Source organism: Ischnura elegans, chromosome 10 (assembly GCF_921293095.1).
Source record: "Ischnura elegans chromosome 10, ioIscEleg1.1, whole genome shotgun sequence".
NCBI lineage: Eukaryota > Metazoa > Arthropoda > Insecta > Odonata > Coenagrionidae > Ischnura > Ischnura elegans.
This window is the reverse complement of record NC_060255.1, coordinates 29,277,538-29,303,527: the sequence shown is the minus strand read 5'-3', so window position 1 is coordinate 29,303,527 and position 25,990 is coordinate 29,277,538.

The window sequence follows — 25,990 nt, the reverse complement described above, 5'->3', positions numbered from 1 at the left end:
ACCCAACACCACGGTCTTCGTAGCAACGCGATCCCCTTGGGAGTACCCACCCTCAAATTGGAGCTCCAACCCGAAGGTTGTGATTGAGAATTGAGGATAGAGATTACTTCAGGCTAGACCAATTGTAAGTGAACTTCAAGCATACTGAGTGCTAGGTCCAACTCCTTTCCTGGATCACTAACAACCCTGCAGATTTTTTAAAAAGAGGTTTACAAATGTTTTCACTGAGGTATAAATCGGGTAGCCTACGGTTAGTAGCTTAACATATGGCCTTGGGTTGGCTATTACGACGCATACCCTACCATTCAAGTGAAGCCACACAAGATGGATGTTTTTAATACACACACTTCACATATTATATGTATTACAAAGGCACCTACTCCAATACAATCATCCAACTGAGCATTCTACTCTTTCATGCGAATCCCGATTTTTAATATTTTCTCGAAAGGACCACGGCTCCAAGATTCTGGGATAATATTTTTATTGGCGGGGTAATCACCTTCTTCACTGCACTACGCAGTACAAATATTCCGTTTTAATACATTTGAGAATCAATCATAAGAATCTTCAAGGTTTACTACAGCATAAAAGAGCTTGTTGGTGAAAGAAACTGCAAGCTTTATTTCATGGTTTTTATCCATCTACTGTCAAAGTTAATAGAAAGTCAGTGAAGAATTTATTTTTCAAACCTTATATTACAGCATGTTTTCGAACACCTGTTTCTATATTTTAGTGATCCTTTATGGGAATTTGAGAATCCTTTGATAATTTTTACGTCGATTGGGAGTATCTCATAAAGAAAATTTTAGATACGTAAATAATTCATTCAAGCTTTGAAAAGGCTCTCCGTGAGCCGTGCCCGAAAATTCACTGCTTGCTATTGGGATAGCTTTGCTCCATGTATATTAACGACATGCATTAAAAGTGTTCGGGAAGATAGAACAATTTGACACACCCAATGCCATAGAAATTTCTATGCGTGTATACCATCATTTACTTTTCCATATTTATTCCATGTGAATTAGAAATTTTATCACAAATATGTCACGTAGGGGTCCTAGAAAATTTTTATAAAATTGCCAATCAAAAATAATCTTTCATTAACCTAAGAAATGAAAATCAAATTGAATATTATATTTTTATAAAAACAATGACAGTTATCAATGTATTTAAAACAAAGTAGAAAGCAGCTTTCTTGACATTAAGAAGTTTTTTTTATTTTACAGTAGAAACTTTTGAAATTACCAAGTATTTCACCCCATAATCGTAATAATAAATCGTAGCCAAAAGAAATATTTAAAAAATATGCTACACGGCAAATCAATCCAAAACAATTGATGTTTTGATAAGTATAAAGCAATGTGTATTGTGGGGCATGGTCCACTCTTCACTATACTACACAGCATCAAAAGGAAACATACAACGCAGCAGTCAGCTTCTGACAAGTTAAAGCTTCTCAAATAAAAAACGTATTTTAATTTGCAATTCACCTTAATTAAGGTTTGTTTTCATAAAATTTTCTTCACATTTTTAATGCTTCATTTAGAAATTTTAATAAATCGGAGGTAAATCCTAATATAAAAAATTAGATTTTTTCAAATTGCCTGCAAAAAGAAAAAACTTAAGCTAAATTATTTAACATTTCAAATTACTCCAAGCGTATACTACTACTATGTTGGAGTTGAAGTCCTTTCCTTCATTAGCTTTGAATTGTGAACAGCGGAAATTACTGCATGTATTACTGCAACTAAGGACAAATATGAGGTCATACGGATCAATATTATCTGCTTCCGCCGTCATCCATAAAGACAGACTCAATAGAGGTTGAAATCCAAGTACCTGATAAAAAATTTGTTGGCACTTCTTAAATCTTATCGATTTGCAAGCATCTCAGCCATACCTACCCTGACAAAGAAATTATCAGTTCAGACAATTATAAATCCTGGCATCTTATGTGACTAATTAATATAATATGTAGTACATTTCCGTAGTTTCTTGCAATATATTTCTATCTCCTCAACACTGTTAGAATATCCTGACTGATTTTTGTATTTCAGTCTATGAGTCAGCAATTCAATTAAGTTTATAAAAATTATACGGAGTGATACTACCTGCGGCTTTAGGATAAAGAAAATATTTCTCAACACTACATTTTAGAGTTCATCTGAAAACATTTTAAGTCAATAAATTTTCTAACTGAAGGAGGAAAAAATTTGATAAATTTATAATTTTATACCAAAATATAATTAGAGTATTGGTGACAATAGGTAAGAAATATTTTTCTGCGTCACTGTTTTTTTTAGCAATGATGTTATTTAAAGATTCGCTCTTAGAATACAGTGCATGCAGCAAAGTGGACAGAACCGTTTACAATGGTTCGTTTATTTCCGTGACATGCCTGTTTCATCGAAACAGAAACTAATTTCATATCAACATGAAAGGGTGAAGTCATTTTTTATGAAAAGGATTAAAAAATGGTATTTTTATTTATATACACAGATACATAGAATACAAATTCATACAAAATCAATAACTCGATAGTAAATCATTTGCTCATTTCAATTTATGCCCGTTCTGTTAAACAAGTTGAATATAAAGAAGGTGAAGATTTCTAAAAATATCATGACCTAATGTAGCACCCATAAAAACAACATCTTAATGTAAGACACCGCTGATATTATTTGACACTTGCAGGAGGTTTTGAGATAAAATACGAATTTAAAACAAATTACTTTGATCTTACTAATTAGCATAGCTTTTAGTCTCTCTCATAATTATATATTTTTTACAACAAATGTGAGACTGCAGGACAGCACATTCCGATTGGTTTAAATATAACTTCACCTAGCACTCTGGGGCAAACCTCAGTACGCTAATATTGCGGATGCTAATCCAACGACCCTTGTATCAACGTGGAATCGGTTACGTCGGGGGACTTCTACGCCCGTGGTCCGACAGTCGACAGTCATTGAGTTTTCACAATGTTCCGGTTGACACTCATCCCACGTGGTTAACCCCCCGGGAGGAACAGGTAAATGGAGACAGGCAGGATGGGTTGAAAGCGTAGGTTTGGAAAGGATATTATTTAGAAGAAAAAAAAGAGTGAGGAATCCACGCATATGGAGGCACACGCTGAAATTTCCACGCCGCAGGGAATACAAGCGCTGTTCAGTTTGTTGAGTTTTCCTCTTCCCGAAGCTTGCGGGCAGTAATGAGTCCACTGCAAAAGGTCCAATATGCGGATGTATGTCAAAATTCTTTGGCGCTCAAGGGAGGCTGAAATATTCTTCCTTCATAAAATATATTAATCTCTAATGGATTACGCCTTGCGGCTTGAATAAAGGTTAAGCGTTTATTTTATCTTCTCATTCCACTTTAAGGATGGTTTCTGCGAAATTACGGCACAGCGAAGACCATGCATCATCGTTTCCATTGTTCTCAAAATAAAAGGTTTATTGGTTATACTTAGCAAGCATTCACTTCCATTTCATGCGGAATATAATTCATCGTAAGAGTGGTCCATGTGGGTTAAATAGATGTCATGTAGTTGTTCTTTTTTTAATTAGACTTTCAACAAATGATATATTCCTATGATAAAGTTGCATTTTTTTAAATAATTATGCCACAAACGTACATTGATTGATCAAATGTAACATAATGATTTCCAGATAAATTATTCCTAAATTGATGTAAAATAATTATCAGCAAATATGTTTGGAAATACTCTGCTTCTTAATAAAATAAATAAATTAAATAAAAATAAACTTCAACGTTAATTAAATTATTTAAGCAGAGAATCATCCTGACGGCTAGTTTGGACAGGAGGAAATATAGACTATGCAGAACAAAGTCTTTAGAGGATAGCGTTGATGTGGTAGCAAGAGTATTGGCTTCCTGTGTTAAAATTTGGCAATGGCGGAGGCTGCTCGATCCCTGCTTGAATTCATTGTGGAGAAGAGTCCGAGTTCAGCTCTCCTTTTGCCAAATTAGACATGTAAACCCCTAGTCACCTTTATTTTAGAGGAGGCTTAGGCCGACTCGGTTATAACACCCATAAAAGCAACATGTCAATGGGCCAAGTATTTTTTACCCAATTTATCACAATACTCACTCCGAATGTATAGTTCCAAGCATGATATCTAGTACCGCCGTAAAATCAAGCTCAAGTTCTGAGATATGTGGTCTAAATCATCCTGCCCTGATATTGGTATGGGGCAAGTATGACTGAAAACTGGATCAAAACCAACCCAATGATAATGCGCATTGTAAAAAAGTTAATACAGTGAAATTTTTAATTCAAGGCAGGACATCATCTTCAAATAACGTTTATCATCAGAATCTTACGATGCTGTCGAAAGTTATGACCTCTGACGAGTTGTTATTTCCCGTAGAAGTTACTGTTACTTATCAATGAAACTGATATCCATTATGATATCCTTCCATCGAAGATGAGTGCATTAATACTTCATTAATATCATCACGACACGATTATTAACAATCCTACAGTTTAAAGGAGAAAATCTGTGAGGAAGGAATATTCACGCTGTACCAATGAGTTTAAATTTTAATGAAAGACCAACCAGAGCATATACTATCGGAGCAATATATAGCAAAAGATATCAATATCAACAGTTATAGATAATTATCATTAATAGTTACAGATAATTATCATTAATAATATTTCAATCGAATAGAAACCCCATTCCAAAGGCCGATATTTGAATTAGATATTTAGTGGAACATTAAGTCAGTCACGTAATGGTATTAGAAGTAAGTAAAGTAAAAAACCCCAGCAAATGAATGAATATGTTTACAAAATCTTGATGAAATCTTCGCAAATTCTCCATGAATCAATGAAAATTTATCGATGATGATCCAATCACTAGATGTAAACAAAAGCCACCATTTTTGGTTCGTAAGAATTCCCTCCGATAGGTACTTCATCCCACTTTATCCAACTGCCATTTAAGGTGTTCACCGATTGGTTGGCTTTTTAACGGTAAAATGACCTATTTCCCTGGCGCGAATTAAGCGCAAATATACGTATATATTTTAAAGCGATGATTGATTACAATAATACCTTCCCAATTTGGGTAACCGCGAAGAAGCCGAGTGGTAATTGAGTTTTAGAAAAACTTTGCGAGATTTGCACTATTTCACTGAGAATATAATTTTTTGTGCGGGGCTAAAAAAAGTAATAGCGGAAATTGATTCTACGCAATACCGCGCATTCACATGAACTTACAATTCGTGTCATTCATTTTACACACGGTGCAGAATCGAATTTCTTGTTGCTACACAGCTTAAATTAAAACATTACAACGCGTTATTTTTCCATTAGAACAAAGATTTTCCCAGAGAAATACGAAAAACAATGCATAGTCTAAAAATTGAAAATCTCTTTGGAGCTACCCATTCTATTAATTCTCAACCGAAGGGGCTCATTTATACGCTTCCCGTTGGCAAAAAGTAGAAATTCCCAAAAAACTTATTTTTGGTAATGTCATTGGTTGGACTGAACAAGAAAATATCTCCAAGCAAATGTAAAATCACCATAGAAGAGCGATATTGGAAACTTTTACGACGATTCGCTACATTTTTCGGATTAAGTAAAACGAGGGACTGCATAATCCGACGACACTTGGCCAAGCATCACGACAAGGCAGCGTCCAGTCTTCGGAGCACGGTAAAAAAAAACTAAGTAAAATAGGGTAATCTCTCTGGCCGACCTCCTATGACAACGATCAACAAAGCCGGTGTTATGGGTACACACGCAGTCGAAAGAGAGCGATGGCGATATTCTTGCTGTATTCTTCGAGGTATCGCTCACGGAGGCAATTGCCTCAGTATTCACCTCAGATCGGAAAGCATCCGTCTGGGTATTCCTTTACTCCGCTGAGTAGTCGTGTTCCTCTCTGAGAACTCAGGACCGTTCATGGATGCTCAGGCATTAGCCTGAGTATTCGAATATCATCTGGGTACTCGAGTACCGGTATTTGAATACATTTGGCACTCTCCATTTTTGGAGCTCAATTAAATGACCTAACCTGTCGGCCATCTCATAAGCCACAACCCACAATCATGTGAACATACCGAATTCAGGGTAGTGGGTTGGGGATGGTGTATTTCCTTTCCTTGGGTGACCACGCTTCACAAAGAGTATTTTCGGTGGCTTTGGCATAGGAAACGAGACCACACACTCTACTCCGGTTTGAATAGAGGATGACTGTCACAATAATCTTATAAAGGCAAAAAGCAATAAGTGGAAACCCGTTACTGCATCGTTAATTTAGTCATACTCCAGTAAAATCATAAGTTTTGTCTATATTACCTATTGTTACCATAGTGGAACTACGAATGGTTTATTAAATAATAGTTATTATGGTTTCAAGATTAATCGGTGAATTAAAACCAAGAGGGAAGCGGAAACTCATATATCTACTTTTCCGAAATAACTCCGCACCACGAGTAGTATCAGGGAGCTATAATCAAGATATGTATTTATTCCTGCATCGAAGATTCTCCTTGGAAAAGGCCATTTTTGTCTGGTAATCAGTTAAAGTGTTGACTTCATAGCTTGTAACTTTTGGCATACCTAAAGAATTTTACACCATTTACCCTAATAATAAATAACCATAGCGAGCCAACATGGCTTTAGAGTCCTGAGAATATATTTCCATCTGGCCTAACAATGGCTTTATCACTGTTATTGCCGACGACTAGTCTCAGAATTGATGATGCAACATTCAATTAGAACATGAATTCATATAAATGTAAATTATATCATCACCATGGAAAAAGAATGCGATTTCAAATTAATGTAGCGCAAGAGAAACATGTACTTAACATGATTGTTATCAGTTGAAACTTGATAAAATAACATTTTGCAATTAATTGGTGGTACTTTCTTTAATTTGTTTCACTCATAAGTTCAATCTGAGTGTAGTTATGGATAGCTGAGGGTGTATGTCACCCCATTCAAGGTCATAGGTGTGTGAATATCACGTATTTAGGATAAAGGACACCGCTTAGACGATTTTAGGTTAAGGTGTCCGAAGGGATCGCCCGGGACTCGAACCCGGGTTCTTTAGGTCAGCACCCGGCCTCGGTGGTGCCGGGGTAAAGTCCCCGACTGCAAACCTCGAGGTCTCGGGTTCGAATCCCGCCTGGGTGGTGTGACTACCAATCTACCATCCAGGGCATGGATGTATGTGATTGTTAAATAAGTTAATTGTAAGAGAGGACTCTCTAGTCCTAAATTCGCTTGTGAAATAAAGACGACATAATTATTATTATAATTATTACCCTACCGTTATATCTGCTTGCCTTCCACGCATTCCGTTAATTACCAATAATCTTATGTAATTTTTAGTTACTACTTATTTCTTCTTAAATTATGATAAGTAATAGAGCTATATTTTTTCATAGACAGGTCAGCAAATAATGAACTTCCATACGTAAAGATCTAAGGCAATACTCCAGGCAGCAAAATATATTCAAGAAATCGAATTCAGCATGGACTCCGATGATGTTCCGAAAGTGTCCAGCGAGGCGCACAGAGATGTTCCGCTAAGCACGAGAAAGAATTCAGGTTAACGGAAAAAAATCAGAGTGCGTGGATATGTCTTTGGTGACCGGAAATATAGGCAGACCAAGAATAAAAATAGAGTTTTTATCCTCACTCAGCCAATATTCTTTCGGAAAAAAACCCTTCCCTCGTCTCGCAATTTTTCCCCAGCACCGAAAAGTGCGGTTGGAAAACAACAGTCAAGGGGAAAAAAGAATATTAAGCTTTCATAAACTTCGGAGTGATATAGGACAGAATCTCGGCAAGGCCTGGTTCTCAAAGGGTGGGGTGGTGACCTCCTCCCACCTTCCCAATCCTTTTTCCGCCGGCCTCCGGCATAAGGGAACAGGCTGCGAAAAAAATACGCAAAATACAAAGGTATCCAAATCAGCTCGGAGTAAACGCTTCGATTTTCTCGTTGGATTGTTGATTGAACTCCTTGATTGCTTCGGGGACATCCTGAAGCGGTAGTGAACGGAACTGAGTTCCCGCTACGTTCTCAAGAGTTTTTATTTTAGCCGTAAAAGGATTACTACGTGCACCGTTTCATGATTAATGCTTTACAAATTAAATCATGAAAAATATCATAGAAAATATCATTTCCAAATAAAAATCATAGAATTTATATTTCAACGTGATGCATCATTTCCTGTGCAAACAAAGAAGAAGACTCTTCATTATGAGAGCATTGCCCCACTGCATAATAATAACAATAAAATCATATTGCCAACTTGGATGAAATTCGCCATCGGCCTAAACTGGCCGTAAAGCAAAATACTACTTTGTGACACACGAATTAATGTATCAATAATTTACGCAATACCTTGAAGATATGAATTTAGCTGCTTAAGTTCAAGTCCTAAAACTATTATTATAAATACAGTAACATATTTTTAACCACTGACCTTAATTATAAAATTGCTTGGTATTTTTTGAGCGCATTTTTCTTTTGAAACTATTAAATATCAATTAATGTTTACTAATACAGATGCTACGAAGCTTATCTTTGAGTAAACGAGTTAATCACGCTGTTTTTTAAATTGATATATTCTTCATGTTATTTGGCATTGAATGTACATCATTCAAAATAAATTAGAGATATTTTCAAGAATTGCTAAGTTGTAAAAATACTTAAGAAAAAATGCTAGTTCTCCTTAATCAAGTAGGTTGTACCATCATGTTTGATAGGTGTTATTTAGAATGTGCTACATGCTAAGTAACCTCATTGCTTTCTGACTCGGGATTTGTGAATTCTACACGGCACTCGCGGGAGTACAAGAAAGCGCGCCGTATTCACAATGAAATGAATTTGCTTCAAACTCAAAATGAGCCACGTAAATCAAATTATGTGCATCATTAGGAAACTTATCAGGCTGTTTTTCCCACACCGAGGATATTTCAAAATTTTTCTATGGAAAATGTTCAAATGCAAAATTAATTGGACAATCCAGCGGAAATATAAACGCTGAACTTTGAAGGCACATGGGTGGAGGAATTTTTATATCGAACACGACGATAATTCATTTCGCGACTCGGGTTTTTAAGCGAAAAATATTGCAGCGGCAGAGTTTTCCATTCCAAAACATAATCGGGATCAGAGCAGACTCGAAAAGTGTGGGACCAATTTTTCACGGGCTTTATGCCTTCGTTAGCAATTACACTGCATTGCATACTGCACCATGACTTAAGTCCTTCAGAAACAAAAAATGGCGATTTTGAAAAATTCATAAATATTTAAAAAAAATAAACCGCGTGGATGTATCGCACGCCAACTACTTCTGGGAAAATCTCTGAAAGGTTTTGAAATATCACGGTACAACGGAAAACGTCGAAGGCAATACGGATAGAGTTTTTTTCCGGAGAACACGCAGATGTGGCCAAACGTATTCCACCCCGCCTACTCTCTCATGCTAACCTCACACACGCACACAGGACATTTCTATCGTAAAGCGTTGTCATAAACAGGGATCTTCATGCATGGAAAACGGGGAAGGGGTGACTGCATGACTACATTCTGGCTCGTTTTGGCCCCGGAAAGTACACGAAAAAAGGACGAAAATCCAACGCCGTGGAGTTAACTTGCGTTTGAAAAAAAACGACGCCGATAAACCAAAAAAAAACCTTCGTTGCATTTATGAACCTGTGGTGGAATGCATATTCGGAAGGAAGAAAATAAATGGTAACCCATGCTGATTAGTGTTGCGGGTGGGACTAATAACGCTAGGTAACTGCTCACCAGCTCATCAATTACACAAAGCCTCGAAAAGGCATGGTGTTTTATTTGCGTGCAGAAAAACGAAAGAACGCGCTCCAATGTCAGGCCGGGGAAAGAAGCATGTCAAGATGAAAAAAATTGAATTTTTCGGCTTAAGTATGGAAGGCTATTAGATAGTTGATCCTCTGCTTAAAAAAATTCGGCAAAACATGTACACGCGTTAAGACTACACCTTAGAACAACATACATAATTAAGGTGCATTGCTACGGATGTTACACAAAGCATGTCCAATGTTGAGACCTAGGGTTGGAATATTTCATCCTTGTATATTACTTACTCCTTTTTTCAGGATAAAGTATTTTAGCAAGGTGTTTGTCATAAAAATTGACAATTTGGTACACAAACGTGATGGTCGGCCACAATTATACGAAATGCTTCACTTTAATTAAAATGGTCGAGTCTTCTAAAATATTTATGGAATCACGTGAATGGGCATGTTATCATGGAGGTAGATAATAAAATTTACAATTAAAGTACCTTTTATTGAATTTTAATAATTGTTAAATCCACGTCCTAAGCTCCTATCACCTTAGATCCTAATGTTTTTTATAAAAAAGTAATGCAAGACCAGAGGTGAAAAGTGTTTATCGCATCATTTCATCAATTCAAAGCTATGGAGGAGGCAAGAACGAAGCCATTATCCCATGTGGCTCGATAGCAAGTTTTTTCCCTGCATATAGGCATTAAGAGTTACATTTATTAACTATGACTTTGAGAACGAAAAAAACTCATCTGAAATTTCAGGAATTGTAGTAAGAAACCACAAATATGAAAGGAAACAGTTGAGAATCAATGAATTGAATAAAAAACGAATAAAATATTAATTTCATCATCAAGAGCTACGCAATTATACAGAAGTTAGTTAATCATTATTACATCAATAGAAATCAAACATAATCCCCGGATGGGCTACTCAAGTTGCCTAAATACCAATACGTGGCAAGCGTCCATCGTGCTACCTCCAGCAGGTAGAGGAAAATGATTTTTTTTATTCAAAGGCTTATTTAGATTATTTGTTTTTATATTAGCACTGAATGAAATGAACAGCAACGAATTTATTTTCCGAAAGTTTTGACTGAGAATATAACAGATACAATTTCTTTTTCACATCCACCCACGTACAGATTTTATACATATTAACATTTATAAGTAATATTTTTGTCGAAAAGTTTAAGAACTAATAATGTCCGTGTACATTGAAGTTCCAAGCATTGTAGTAAGGAATCGGAAATATGATTGACAACTGTTAATAATCAATAAATTTTGTAAAATGGAACGAATAAAATAATAATTTCATCATCAAAAGCTACGCAATTATTTAGAAGTGAGTATTTCATTCTCACATCAATAGAAATCAAACATATTCCCCGGATCGACTACTCAAATTACCTAAATACCTATACACACTCATTGTATGCAAACCGAGCGTCCACCGTACTAGCTCCAGCAGGAAAGAAAAATGATTTTTTATTCGTAGGATTTTGATTTTTGGTTTGTACATTAACACTGAATAAACTGAACAGCAATTAATTTTCCGGCAGCGTTGGCTGAGAATTAAACATATACAATTATTTTTAGCAGGCACCCAATATACTTGGATACTATGAATATTAAAATTATGAGTTACATTCATTATTGAAACACTTAAGAACCAAAAATTCCTAGGTAAATTGACATTCGAGGCATGTAGTAGGTAATCAAAAATATGATCGATGACGGCTAAGAATCTATAAAGTTTGAATAATGAAACGAAATAAGAATTTCACTCTCAAGAGGCTACGCAATGATTTATAAGTGAGTTTTGAATTCTTAATTTAAAAAAGCGATTATATAAACTCCTATATCACATAGCACTGCGCATTTTATTTAATCCTTGCATCTTAATATAGCTTCTGGAACAACAATCCTTTTTTTGCGCCTGCCACCTAGGCACCAAACTCAACCAAAACACATACGAGTAAAAAGATAACTAAAACAACAAATGACCATCATGAAATAGGGCAGGATTAAAGCGTATATAAAAACATGCATACCAGTGACGTGATTCATTCAAAGAACATGCATAATTTCAATAGGAATCAAACATATTCTCTCGACAACTCAAGCTACCGAAATACCTATGCAGAGCTAGCGTCCACTGCTCTGGTTCCAGCAGGTAAAGGAAAATGATGTGATTACATTCCCCCCGAACAGAAACTGGGGACTACACCCGCAATTCTGCTTCAATGCCCGCGTCGCTGGTACGGACCGTGCGAGGACTAGCCATGCACGGCGAGCCGAAACCTCACGGATTCCGGCCCGGAACGGTTCTCGTCACTGTTCGACCCTCGCGCCACAAAGGAACCAATCACGTCCTAATGGAAGGGTCACCATCGGCCACGGTAGCTGCGAGCACTCGGGAGTACCATTAGTGCTCATGTGAGCGAATGATAAGTGACGCCTCATCAGGTGACGATAGTGATCCACGCAAGTCCTTTTGCGATCGGGCGGGGCGCGTTATCTTTTGAGTCGCAGTCACATGCCCGGCTTGCGGCAAAAATTCTGGAATTCGAACGGATCGCTTTGTTAATCTGAAAGCTTGAGAAGGTTGTCGGTTGATGTACTATTTCCATTGTCTCCATACCCTCATATTCCTCATAGGAAAATCCACTAGGATTGGTAGAATATTAATAGCTCACGCTTGGTTTCGCTAATTAGTAGGGCCCCTTTCGCTTCTATAGCGTTGGGGTGTTTTTCCCCTCGTCCCCTCCCTTCCGCTCCTATCCCTTCCCAGAGGCGTCGGCGGGCTCTCATCGTGGCGGCGCCTCTATCCTTTTTCCTTCCTCTCCAGCCCCTGCCCGGGTGATCGGGCGTATAAGCCACTGGCTTGGTTCTCGGCCCCGGTGTGTTGTATCCTTCGAAGGGTCCGCCTTGGACCCTTAAACTCTTTTGTCTTCATACCCATCTTACGCGGTACATCACACACAACGGCTGCATTTTGTGAAAAAATGGCTCCATTTTTAGCACTTCTGGTCGCCGGAGAGGAAAAGCGTCACAACTGCTTCCACCGGGTTTTATATACATGACTATTTTGGGTAAAAATATGATGCTTTGGAAGCAATTCATCACCACCCACCTTTCTAATCAATGGTTTGCCATTTCACTTCGTTGAATGTAATAATAGATTCAAGTAACATAATCTCTCGTTACCTCTTGATATTGACCTGAAAAGTTCGAAACCGGAAGAGTGTTTAACAAATACTGTGAAGAAGGGATTCGGCTAAGTCATGATGATGACCTGAAAAGGTCGAAACCGCTAAATTTTTTTAATAAAAACTGTACGAAATGTGACAGTTTTTTTAACCGGTCATCCAACCTTCTCTTCTCTACCCATCCCCAACGTTTCCCTAAAGAATATGCTTCCCTAAACATGGGCTTCCCTATTAAAAAAATGGGATTTTCAGAAAAAATCGCTAAAATTTGTCCAAGGAATAATTTTACCAAATTTCATGCTATAATTTTGGCAGTACCTACCACTGAGGCCATAATGGTGGCGGCAGATAGAACTTTAAAAATAAATATAAATAGAGCACATACGGTGTCTCAGCACTGCCTAATCTATCTACCGATTCGATCGATGGCCTTTTCTTCCGAATCGGAAAATCCTCAAGGATTGGTAGAAAATTAATTGCACATGCTTGGTTTCGCTGTTAGTAGGGCCCGCCCGCCTTTGTGACAGTGCGGTATTCCTCCTCCCCTCCCTTCCTTTCCTATCCTTACCCTGGAGGTGTCATCGGGCTCTCATCGCGGCGATGCCTCCCTTCCTTTTTCCTTCCTCTGTCCTCCCCCTCTCGAGTGGCACGGGCGTATAAGGCTTAGTCTTAAGCCGTGTCCCAACTCGTTAGCTATTAGGCATCATGTATTTAGCCAGCCAGATTCTGGGCAGCCAACCACAAGGGAGCATGAATTGGGACATCCTTACGCAGGTGCTGCCATCTACTAAGGACTAGGCCAATGCAAAACAAGAGATAATCGGAATGATTAGAACAAATGATGAACAAAACCCACCCTAAATTGTTAAAATGTGATGTGTCAAGTGATTTTGAGTATTAAATGTCGGAGAAGAGTATTTTATCATAATTTTAGTATCTTAGACAAACTATTTGTAATATTAAAGTAGGGGTACACTTTAAAATTCGTATTTTTAGTTCCGTATGGCTTTGTTAAAGAGGTTTTAGCTAAGTTTGTGGCGAAATGTTAGCGTATATTCCTTTTAATTGGTTTGTAATATTTCAATCGTCTCTCAACCAAGTACTTTTTCGAATACCTTATATTTTAGCAATTTAATTTCTAGTTTTGTATTATTAAGAACAGGTCTATTTAGTCTATTCAAACGGTTACCGTCTGACTTGGGAATTATTTTTAAAATTTATTTTAAGTATGGTTTACGTACATAAATCAGGTTTCGGTATCATATCTTATAATCACTATAGATTTAAAATGTTGTTACTTATTCCGATTCCAATTTCGGAACTTTGTCCAATAACATATAATAATAATTGTTTATTCTTACGGGTGTTAATCTAATGTACAAAAAGTGTTAAATAAGAATTTAGACATAGTGTTACATAATTAAGCATTATTTAACAAGTTAAAAAAGTAAACGGTAGCAAAAGATAGCATGTGATCGGTATAAAAAGTTATAAAATAACATATACATATATATGAAGCATACAAACATTAATTATGGCATTAAAATTAACGCCGCCTTCTTATTAACTAATTTCTCCGTAATTCTTACACTTCCATTAACGCAATTTCATTATTATAAACAAAATAAAAATTAATAATTATTCGAACAAGTCTCAAAATATCAACACTGCTTGCAAGCAAGTACTATCCCTTATTACAGCCATGATGCCCTTTCTCCTGAAGACGCTTTGCACGCTTTGAATCATGGGAAAAGTCGGGCGAAGGATGCACTCCTCGATGCCTAAATCTGGCGGCCGCGTTAGCTGCCTAAATTCCCTCCCTTATGCTGGCTAACGAGTTGGGACATCCTTCCAAGATGGCGTAATGGCTAAATCCTGGAATTGGCATAGCCAAATGGCCAATTGGGACACGGCTTTAGTTCCCGGTCCTCGAGAGCGTATCCCTGCGGGGCCCGCCTTTCGGCATTCCAAAATCGTTAAAACGATAAAACTTATATAGCAAATCAAACTGAGTTGATAATTAATTAGTAACTTATGGAAGTCAGCTATTCCCCAAAACACAAATTTATCGTATAAACAGGTTTCATTCTTCATGTTTACATATACCTTCCACAAACTCCGTAGAAAATTACGAATTTATCAGAATCTGAAACATTTAATCCACAGCAAGCCTTCGCTTCATTCAGCTCAAATAACCAATCTCAGCAAGGCGAAGATTTATTTTCCTTATTAGGGGTATTTGTTTATCGTGGAGAAGGCTCTAAGGCATAATTACTATTTGCTAAGTGGAATACCGCTACGCATTTCAACGCCAGGTAGAATTTACTCATCAAGCATGCAGCGATTTAGTCAAAACAAACACCGCCTTTGGTAACAATGAGACCTATATTCAGGTAACATTATATTCAACACACAGACCATCTTCCCCTCCAAATACCCGGAAGTAAGTGCTAATTAAAATCACTGATTTTTACTCCCGATCATAAAAGTTCTTTTTTATGAAAGTTTTTTTCATCTTAGTTGTTGAATATGTGGCTTTGGAAGCTTCTCGGCAATGTATCTGAATGTATGTGCTAGGGCGCTTTAATTGGAAAAAAGAGGTGGGGAAGAGAAATTCATGGAATTTAAAAATTAGCTAGGCAATGATAGTGAGAAACAGTTTTCTATTCAGCTATTACTTTATTCGCCGAAGGTACTAAAAAATACCTTACACATAATTTAAAATTAGTCCAAACGTAAGCAAGAGATCGTGTAAAATTCTAATAAATTATTGAGAAAATACATATGAGAAGCATTGTGCTCAACAACAAACAAAAAATACATGTGAGAAATGACAATACGATGGTACAATTTTAAAATATCTCAACCTCATAGCGCAGAGAAAATATGATTGATGGTTTTAAAATGCAGACAATAGGAAAATGTTTACAAAATTGAAGGCATTCAGAAATTCTATGGCTCTCTGAATTTTTGAATCTACAGTGTACTTAAAATTTACGAATAACCATCATATAAAGTTTAAAACATAATTATTTAAGGAGTTATAAAATCGAACAAAAATATGCCAAATTGGCCCTATAGTTAAAAATAAGTAATTCGTAAAAAGCCGGAAATAGGTCAAGATGCAAACTTTTTCTCACGTTTGAGGTACATTAAAACACCATAATAGTAAATTCAAGTGTATAAAATTAACACTCTAATGTTCCAAACAGAAGATGTGGCAACTAAATACGAGAACCCTCGACGAGAAATTTTGTACCGTAAGGGAACAATATTTAAACTAAGAACGTATTATCCCTCCTTAATAACATTTCTAGGGTTATATGATTAGGTGGTATTTAATTAAGACTAATGCACACTATTTCGGTAAAAAATCGTAACGATTGAGCCAATAGTTTCCAAAAATTAAGATTACCTTGCTAGAATTCTTTTGTTGTAACTTTTTTTGTCAAAAACAATAAATTCAATTAATTACCGCATTTAAAACTTACAATTTCCAAGTTATGTCAATTTATAAGATAGATAGAAAATATGCAGTAATTTTTACATATTAGCGAAGGTTTTACGTTGATAGTTTGGTACTCATCAATAAAATTCGAAAAACCGTTAACAAGGCAATCACCTAATGCCTTAAAATTAATTCATAACCACTTTTTAGATCGTAAAATCAATCAATACAATACTCATTCATTATAATGAGTGTAAATTATACTCTAAAATATTAATCGAGATATTTTTTTAGATATTAGATGAGATATACAATAAAGGATACAGACGTAATTTTGGTGAAGAAAGAATTCTATAATCACCGTTCGAGAGAAAAATGTAATTGCTTATGATATTTAATGTCAAAAAATAGTTGAAAATTTATTTTACTAAATCGAAAACTTGATTATACTGATAAACTAATTTCCGGGTATAAAACTTAATTATAATACTAGGAACACTTGTAATATTCTTTGGGACTTTGGTGCCCTATCCGCGGTTTTCGGCACAGAGCGAAATTCCATCGTACAATTCTTAATCTGGTACATGATAATAAATGGTAAACCTGACAACAACAAGTGTGAATGGTAGGGAAAAGTGGATAGGAGGAACCAGAAAGTAAGACCTTGAATTACATACAGGTGAAATCTCAAATTACCACATAGGTCAAGGATATATTATACAGAATAATGGTGAAGAAGTGGAAGTTATCTGATAGAAGAGCTGAGTTGGGAACTGCGTATTAAGAAATCATATCCGGTGATGTAACCTCTCCCGGTGACAGAATAAATACGCTTGGGTCGTGGGTGTTGTTGACCGATTTATTTTAATAAAATTTTCATTATAAAAGTACGACAAGGTTATCGCTATCATTTTAGGTTCAAACTTGTTGAACTTCATTTTATCGCAAATAAAAATTTGAAAATATTGTTATATTCCACCAAATTACTTTGAGGTACAACTATTTTGGACGCTGCGGTGTCATCTTCAGAAACCTGAGGATGACACCCCTATATCTGTGGATGACTCCGCTGCGTCGAAACTAGTTGTACCTTAAAATAAATTAGTGGAATATAAGAAAGGTTTTCTTTTCATATACTATTAATTTATATGCATATATTATATATACAAGGAGTGCATTTTTAAAATAAAGTTGCAAGTGCTCATTCCTTTACAACTCTCTTGCATTGTTGTCCGAATCAACTTGAAAACATGGAGACAAAGTAGTTAGTTTCGTGTGAGACAACCCGGAGGGTAGGTGCGAAAGAGGATGAATCCGAGCATCTAGAAAATGCATCCCTGGACTGTGCTAGTACTTTCACAGGGAAATGAAAGCGGCAGCCGGAGACATGCTGGGAGGGCGAGTGAGATATCAGGCCTTAATCGAGTTTGAAGGCGATAGAGGCACATAAATCAGAGACCCCTTCCCTCAGGACCGAAATCTAGGGAAAACCCTTCGTGCAACGAGGACTTCGATATGCATGTATAAGCATCCCGCCATCCCCTTACCCTGCTCCACTATCTCCAAACACGAGCGGCCCCCACCCTCGGTATATTTATCCCGTAGCCAGGGGGGATGTTTCATCCCTTGCGCTTTCTAAAAATGCCTCGCAGGCCACGTCGCTAAATTCTCCATGCCTTAACATTCACGGTCCCAGAGAAACATTGTTTAAGGATATTCATTTGCATTCAAGAAGAATTTTTGGCACGAGATTTTATGGTATTCAAACGAAGGAACGATTATACGATTTTACAAGCTGAAGACATTGTTTAAGGATTTCTGATACCTCTCTAACCTACGACCGGAATACGATCTAAGGAAATATCATCCCAAAAATGAATCACAGGCGTTTCAATTTCACGTATTCGTGGTAAGGTAGACCGTTCCTTACCTCTGAGCCGACTAACACGGAGAATTGATCCCTGTATCCTACGATGAGTAACCAAACGTTTCGTCCATTTGGCTACAACTTTCCCGATAAATTTATTAATTGAGAGATGGTTTCTAAGAAACAAACTGATTAAATCAAAATTGATTTGATATCTTCACGATTGGTCCTGTCCATTTCGTTATAATTGGAGAACAAATGAAAATAAGCAAATGCAGTCTGTCAAGTGACATTAGCAGGGAGGTTTAATCCCATTTTCACTACACCCCATAGTGTCATTAATAGATGGGAAGGTATTGCCTGAATCTGCTCGAGTAATTGTCAAAAAATATTATCTCTAAACATATTCTTTTTGAGGTCTATGAATGATGTCATTTGGGAAGCAGGATAACTAGCGACGTGAGAAGCAAGGAAGAAATTATCAGCAGAATTCCCCTGATGAAAACAGAATTCCACCAAAAGAAATACAGGTTGATACAAGAAATTGCAGGTAATGTAAACAATGTAAACATATTAGTAAGCAAACAGTACATCAGAACTTAAATTTGGAATATGGTTCCCTGCGGTGGAGAGGTATGAACGATGACAGCCGCGGAAAAATCTAGGGTGGAGGCCTTCGAAATGCGGTGCACCAAAAGAATGATGAGGATCATATACACCGACCTGGTACATAATGAGGAAGTCCTAAGAAGAGTAGGGAAATAGAATCCTCATGAAAACCTTGGCAAGAAGACGGAACAACCCTATGGGACCTATACCGAGAAAAGATGTCCTGATAAAGACAATCGTTGAGGAAAGATTATATGGCAAGAAAGGCTTGGAATGAAATACAGTGGAACTTGGTTTTAACGGCATCGGCTGTAACGTCAACTCGGGTTTAACGTCACATTTTATACAGACCAGCCAAAATTGAACATTTTATGTTTTACGAAAACCCGTTTATATCGTCAACAAATATTGCGACGCTCGGGTATAGCGTCAAACATTTTGCGATTCTTAGGTTGCAAAAGTGGTAGTGTGATTGTATTATGTCCCAAAGTTCATAGAAACCATGCGTAGAAACATCAAAAGCAAAAACAGGTCACAAGCTGTACGTTGAGCTGGTGACGGGATGCAACTCTTTTGTTTAATTGGTGCCTGGACACATTCCAATGTACGAGTAGATTTCAATAAACAGTGTTGTATATAGCAGAACATTTGCGTTTTTACTTTGTCCTTTTACTCAGATTTTAGGCTGCTTTTTTATAACGTTAAAAATCTTCTGGTCCCTTTGATGACGTTATCACCAAGTTCCACTGTATATGAAAAAGATGGATGCGAAAGAGAAGAAATGCTAAGGTATGAAAATATTACCTGATAGGAAAATTTAGTGGAGAGGGGCGTCAAATCAATGTAGAACCAGTAATGATGATGTCATTGAACTTGATTTGACATAAAAAATGAGACATGATTTTAGTGACTAAAACGCGATAAAAACCTGATAATAATTACCCTGATTTGATGTATGGCGTGATATATTCGTTATTGGAAAACATGGTAGACTTAAAAACACAAGAGGTATTTTTAAAAAGAAGATACTATTTTTATATGATACTGATGCAGGGATCAATATGCACTTCGCAAGAAAAATACGAATTTTTTTAGAGGGAGACCGAAGAGAGCAAAGCGTAAATATTTTTACAACGCTCGATATTTTACGAGAGCCAAAATCACCCCATGGTAGCGGTTCGAGAGCTGTATTAATGTCATTTTATGGTCCTCTCCGCACTGGAGCCTAATGGCTTGCGCACATTACATTCACGTCGCATCCTGTTCGATATGCAAGCCATACAACTTGAAATGGCTGCTATACGCTAAATTTTACACATTTGGCGCATTTGGTAACAAAAATGTGATCATATTCATTTTCATATATTACTGAGAACTCGCATGAAAATGGCGCCGAATGAAATAATTCAATGAAATGCTTTCAACGGCTAATGACATTTTTTGGTTTAGCTTCCACTCGCTGTTTTAATGATTATCTCTATAACTTTTGATGCCAATTCCATACTATATCTGGCTGCATACGATGTACTACATTTAGCTGAATGAGTCACTTAACATTAGGCGAAGACGCTGGTTTAAACGCAACATTGGTGCAGAATAACATTTTTACGCGACCAAACAACCAAAACTCACAAGTTACAACTCGAGGCTACAAAAGAAATGTACACGTTATCAACAATCCTAAAACTTTATTTTACTTCATCAGATTCGGGCAGAGCAAAGCATAAAATAAATCATTATCTAATTCTATCTCATGAATTGTGATCCATGTTCATTCCTAAATAGTTTAACAGCAGGTAAAATGGGATAAACATACAATAAAGATTGACTAGGACATTAGTGAGGGGACAATATTTAATATTTTCCATAATACACTTAAAATTTACAAAGGTGTTCATAAGGCACTTAAACAACGCATGTGTATTAGCATTTAGTCGAGCGCAAACGCTTAGATTTGAAAAATAAAGGGCTGGTAATGGAAACTAAACGTATAAATGCAATCTACAATTCTCAGGTTAATATTCGGAGAGCATGCCTCCGCTACACTTGTAAGAACACCAAGACGTCTACACCTCGTGTTTTGTTAGGAAAACTTCATAAACGTATACGTTCAAAATGATCTGACTTGCTGGTTACGTAGTACACAAGGATGCCGACTTACAGAAAATATTTGGGGGCCCAAACCAGAAATCTTGCCCCGGGAAATTTTATGAGTAGTGAGTTTAAGTTTTTTAAGCATTTTAAAAGAGTCATATGATCAAAATTAGAACCCTTACAACTGGAATCTCGATATCAAATCAACGTCAAAAATTATTTCAAAAAATTATTTGTAGTAGTCAAGTAGTTGCAATAGTGCTTCCAAACTTGGCGCACTGAATTGTTTATGACACTTTTGATTAAATATTCACAATCTAAGAGATAATTTCTGTATAAATATATTTATACATAAACAAAAGATGCATGTAAAACTCGGGAAACTATAAACCTATATTTGCGTAATTTAGGAGTGGTCGGTGTAGTGGTTTTCGTTTTGTGAAGTTGGTACGAGAGATTCCCAGCCACCATGCCAGTTTCAGGCAGTTTTTTGCAAATAACTTTCTCATTTTATCATGGAAATATACTTTTCCTTACATGTTTAGTTTTGTATCAAATTTTTGCTACTTCTAAGCGCCGTCTCAACAACTTCGTGTAACAAAAAATTTCCCTAGCACGAAAAAAATGTTTTTAACCACAAGAGTCCAAGTAAAGTTGTCCTAATTTTACCGTCAAATATCTCAAAAATGGAACATGGGAATCTCTCTTTCTTTGGATCAATTAAGGAGCGTCATTCATAGAATATGTGACCAAAATTTCATTAAATTCTTGTTACTTTTACCGAGGTGCTCTAACTACTTTAAAAGACTTTTTGAGTGACTTTTTCGCTATTTAAACCGCTTATAGACAAAATACTCAAACGCATGTAAAACAAAAATGTCTCGATACCCTTAGTATACGCTTGAAGAATTCAAGCGCATCAATACTCTTAAGTAATATATAGGTGCATTTAGTTATAACTGAGTTCAAATAGAGACATTTCAATTCAGTAGGAAGTATAATTTCAGATCAACATTTGCTGCGCAAAATCTTTCAATGCGTAAACAGCCTTCTCAGTACCGGGATGCAGTAATCAACGCTGAAAATAGGACTCGGGCTTATGCACGCAGAGATCCAGGCTAACTACACTTCCCACACAATCATCCGTTTGCTTTGAACGCTGAGGCTGGACACTGAACAACGGTTCCTCTTCTCACCCCACAACACCCAAGGAACATCAAATACAACACCGTCCGTTGGTTACAATGAATCAATCAATTTTTAATGCTTGTTTACTAGAGATAACCGGCATCATAATTACAGTGAGCTCATCGAAACGATAATGCGGCGATAGGTGTATTCTTACTTGAACTGCTGTAGGCATGTTGGAACCGCCCACATAAATGTGAAAACGTATCGTGGGCTCAGGATAAATCGCCATGATGCATAATAAGTTATTTGGATGCATCCTGTTATAACTTTCTCACTGAATAAGATCGGTCCTAGAAATATTTCTCACTGTTTCAATACGGATTTTGTGCAAAAAATAGGGCATCAAACCTGTACTTTCATGTATTCCCGATGTTATATGCCTGTAAGTTGGACGCAGATGATTTATTTTGCGAATAAAATTGGCTTTTATGCGAAAAATATGGATTCGGCATAAGGATTGGTTGGAATATTTTTGCATCGTTATCATGTGCTACGGTTTCTCTCTGATATTATTTTGCTCTGGTGCCATAAGATAAAAAAATATCACTGTTCACATCTAAGACTAGGCGTGCTCAACCTTTTCAACCGAAAGCTATTGTGTATATCGTAGGTTTGCGCGTGTTTACTCTAGCTCGTTGAACATCTTCGATGCATGCAGTTTCATGTACAAAATTTGATACTGGATGGAAAAATCTCACATTAAATAACTCAATGAAATACATTGGTAACCAATGAGAATTAGATGACGCAAATTACATACAACTGATTATTCATAAAAATTTATCAGTGAAATGTACTCCATTTTTCGCTGAATACCACGGAATTCGACTTCAAACAAAGAAGGTATCGCTCATTACTTTATATTAGAAAATAATAACTATGCGAATTGTGTCACTTTATGACACGCCAACCCCTTGACCAGACTTTTCTCTCATGATGAGCAACCAGTGACATTCAAATGAATACTTTACTTCATTTCAATGAAACCCTGTAATTATGAAAGACATTCAACGATAACTGCAATCATGAACCAATTTAGTGAAATAACAAAGGAGAGATAGTTTCTCGCCTTGATTCAAAGTTTGACAAGCATAGCATACAGCAAAACAGCATCAAATCATAATTATTGCGTTATTCCGTATTACCAAGCGACAGTAATTGATTCAAATTTCCAATAAACCAATTCTACTAAGGAAAGTCATAAATAATTTACTGAAACGCGATTGCTGGATTTCCATCAAACAAGCATGAGTTTCGGTAATCACGAAAAAGGAAATGAGTTCGAAACTGACGAAATAAAATATTGACGATGTCAAGCCATTACTACGGAAGAATGAACAGACATGGTTTTTATTAAGCAAAGAAGAACAAATTTAGGTCAACACTAAAATATTGATAAAAATTATCGTCAAACATTTTAAGTGCACACTTGATTACTTTGACTAAAAACATAATTCATTATTGAATGTTTTTTATTCCTCTTTCAAAATAGTCAGATACAGCCCTTTTATTTTTCCTAATATCTGAGCAAAATATTCTCTTGCGTCTGAAATATATGGCTTTTATTGCAGTCAACAGATTCCAGCAAACGCTACAGTACAACTTACATAAGACCTATCCAAACTCAGGCGGTATTAATGGAAGGATCAAAAAAGTCAATTGGAGACTAAAGTTTTCCCTTCTGTACGTTTGAATTATTATTAGAAAGTATTAATTTAGGTGTAAAATTCTTACACCTCAGTAGAAATAAAATTCAGAAGAAGACATTCAATATAACGCATATAGAAGAAATAGAATAGTTGCACACTTGTTTATATTTCCTCAAACCTGTTATAAATTTGTTTGGTAAGTTCCTAATGTATAGGTATAAAACTTGGAGGGGGGGAACGGAGGAAAGAGCAAGTTGTGGAGGCAGTGGACGGGGGAAGGTAACCATTGCGAAAGCAACCCATCCCCAGCCTTCTTAACCTATTCGCGATATTAATCATAAGGGGCCATTCCCACCTATCATGACTACACAATCTTTGTCCTTACGTCCTCCCTCAATTTTGTGTAAACATTTATTTTCTTCTGCGTCTAATGTGATAGATGATGAACATCTCCTTCCAAATAAGGTTGCAGAATAGTTGTACATTTTTCACAATGTAATAACGAACATATTATTATTACTTTTTCATAATTATAATAGATAGTGCTGATAGGGAATTGGGCAATTAATTTCTCGAATCCGGAACATGATAAATGACGATTATTATCTTTTTATAATTTCATATTGTGCCAAAACAGTAATGATAAGGTTAGCACTTAGGATAAAGAGCTATCCAGGACGAGCACACCACTTGACAGCCCCTAAAATGAGGATAAATTCGGTATCCTTATCGTTTCCTAGCAACATTAGTGAGGGACGGGTGGTGGTAAGGGTGGAAGAGAGTTGGGGTGAATGTGATGCAGGAGGCTTCACTAGCAGAGAGGGAGAGAGGAGAGAGTTTACTTGCAATTGGAAGGGAAAGGGCAGCGGTTTGGGAGGAAAGTGAAACGCAGGGTACGCGGGAGAGAGGATGTCGGATATCGGTGGGGGAAAAGCAAAGGGTAATTGGACGTTGATCCCACCGAGCTAGGGTCAGGAAAACGCCAAACTGTCTCGAGCATACGCGGCTCCGCAGGTGTGAAAAGGCCAACAGCGGACAGAAGGAAGAGGAATTGGTTTAAGAAAAGGCAAAAGAGCGACCAAATTGGCAAATTTCTGATTTCGCTGCGAATTATTATTCTTTCACATTAAAGGGGGTTAATTGGACCGTTAATTTTCAGGGTTGCATCGCGGCACAGAGATCGCTATTTGCGCAATCTATTATTGCTCTCCCTTTCACGATTTCAGTGATCGCTTATTCAGTGAAGCGGAAGCAAACATTTTGCGCTTTAATTGTGTGCGATGATGACGTTGGCGTTTGGGAAGTAGTGGAATTAAAATTTACTCGATGACCTTATCGAAGGGCGGTTAATTATGTTTCTACAACGATTTGACCTCACTGCTTGTTGAACTTTTCTCTTTCAAAGGCACATTTGCTCACATCATTTAACCCATATGAAAGCGAAATTGAGAAGAAATTTTTAAGAGCCCACTTTAAGGAGTTGCTTACCCTTTTGGAAAGTATGTTTTACTTCAAATGGAGTGTGTAATGGACTATCACTCAACGCATTTCGTAAATACATTCCTTCTAATAAAATAATTGCTCCTAATCACACCAGGATTTTATCGCACACCGACCCTTCAATTTCTGTTATTGCGCCGGACACCGCCTTCCGTGCGTGCTCCATTGAAGAGTTAACTACCAAAGGTTCAACAACTACCATGTGAGACAAATCTTGCAAGTTTCACGTAATCACTGCTTTCAAACTAAAAGAGACTATTATAATAACCTATTATGACTTATCATTACTAAAGGATTATACCTATCAAGGTCGGAGTATGGAGTACTTCGGAAGAATTCTGACAGCCTCCCCTTCCATCAAGCACTTCCATCTTCAATTCACAATATTGCAGACTCCCTTTTATTATATCTAAAAATCCTATTCTCTTCCTTCCTATCCCTCGTTTACCTAACATTCTACCCTCTAACACTGTTTTCAACATCCCCTCCCTGCTAAGTACTCTCTCACGGAATTAAAACCGTCTTCACGAAATCCTCCGGCCAACATCTCTCCATATAGATCCTGCCTCCTAGCTCGAAACACCGTTTCTTACTA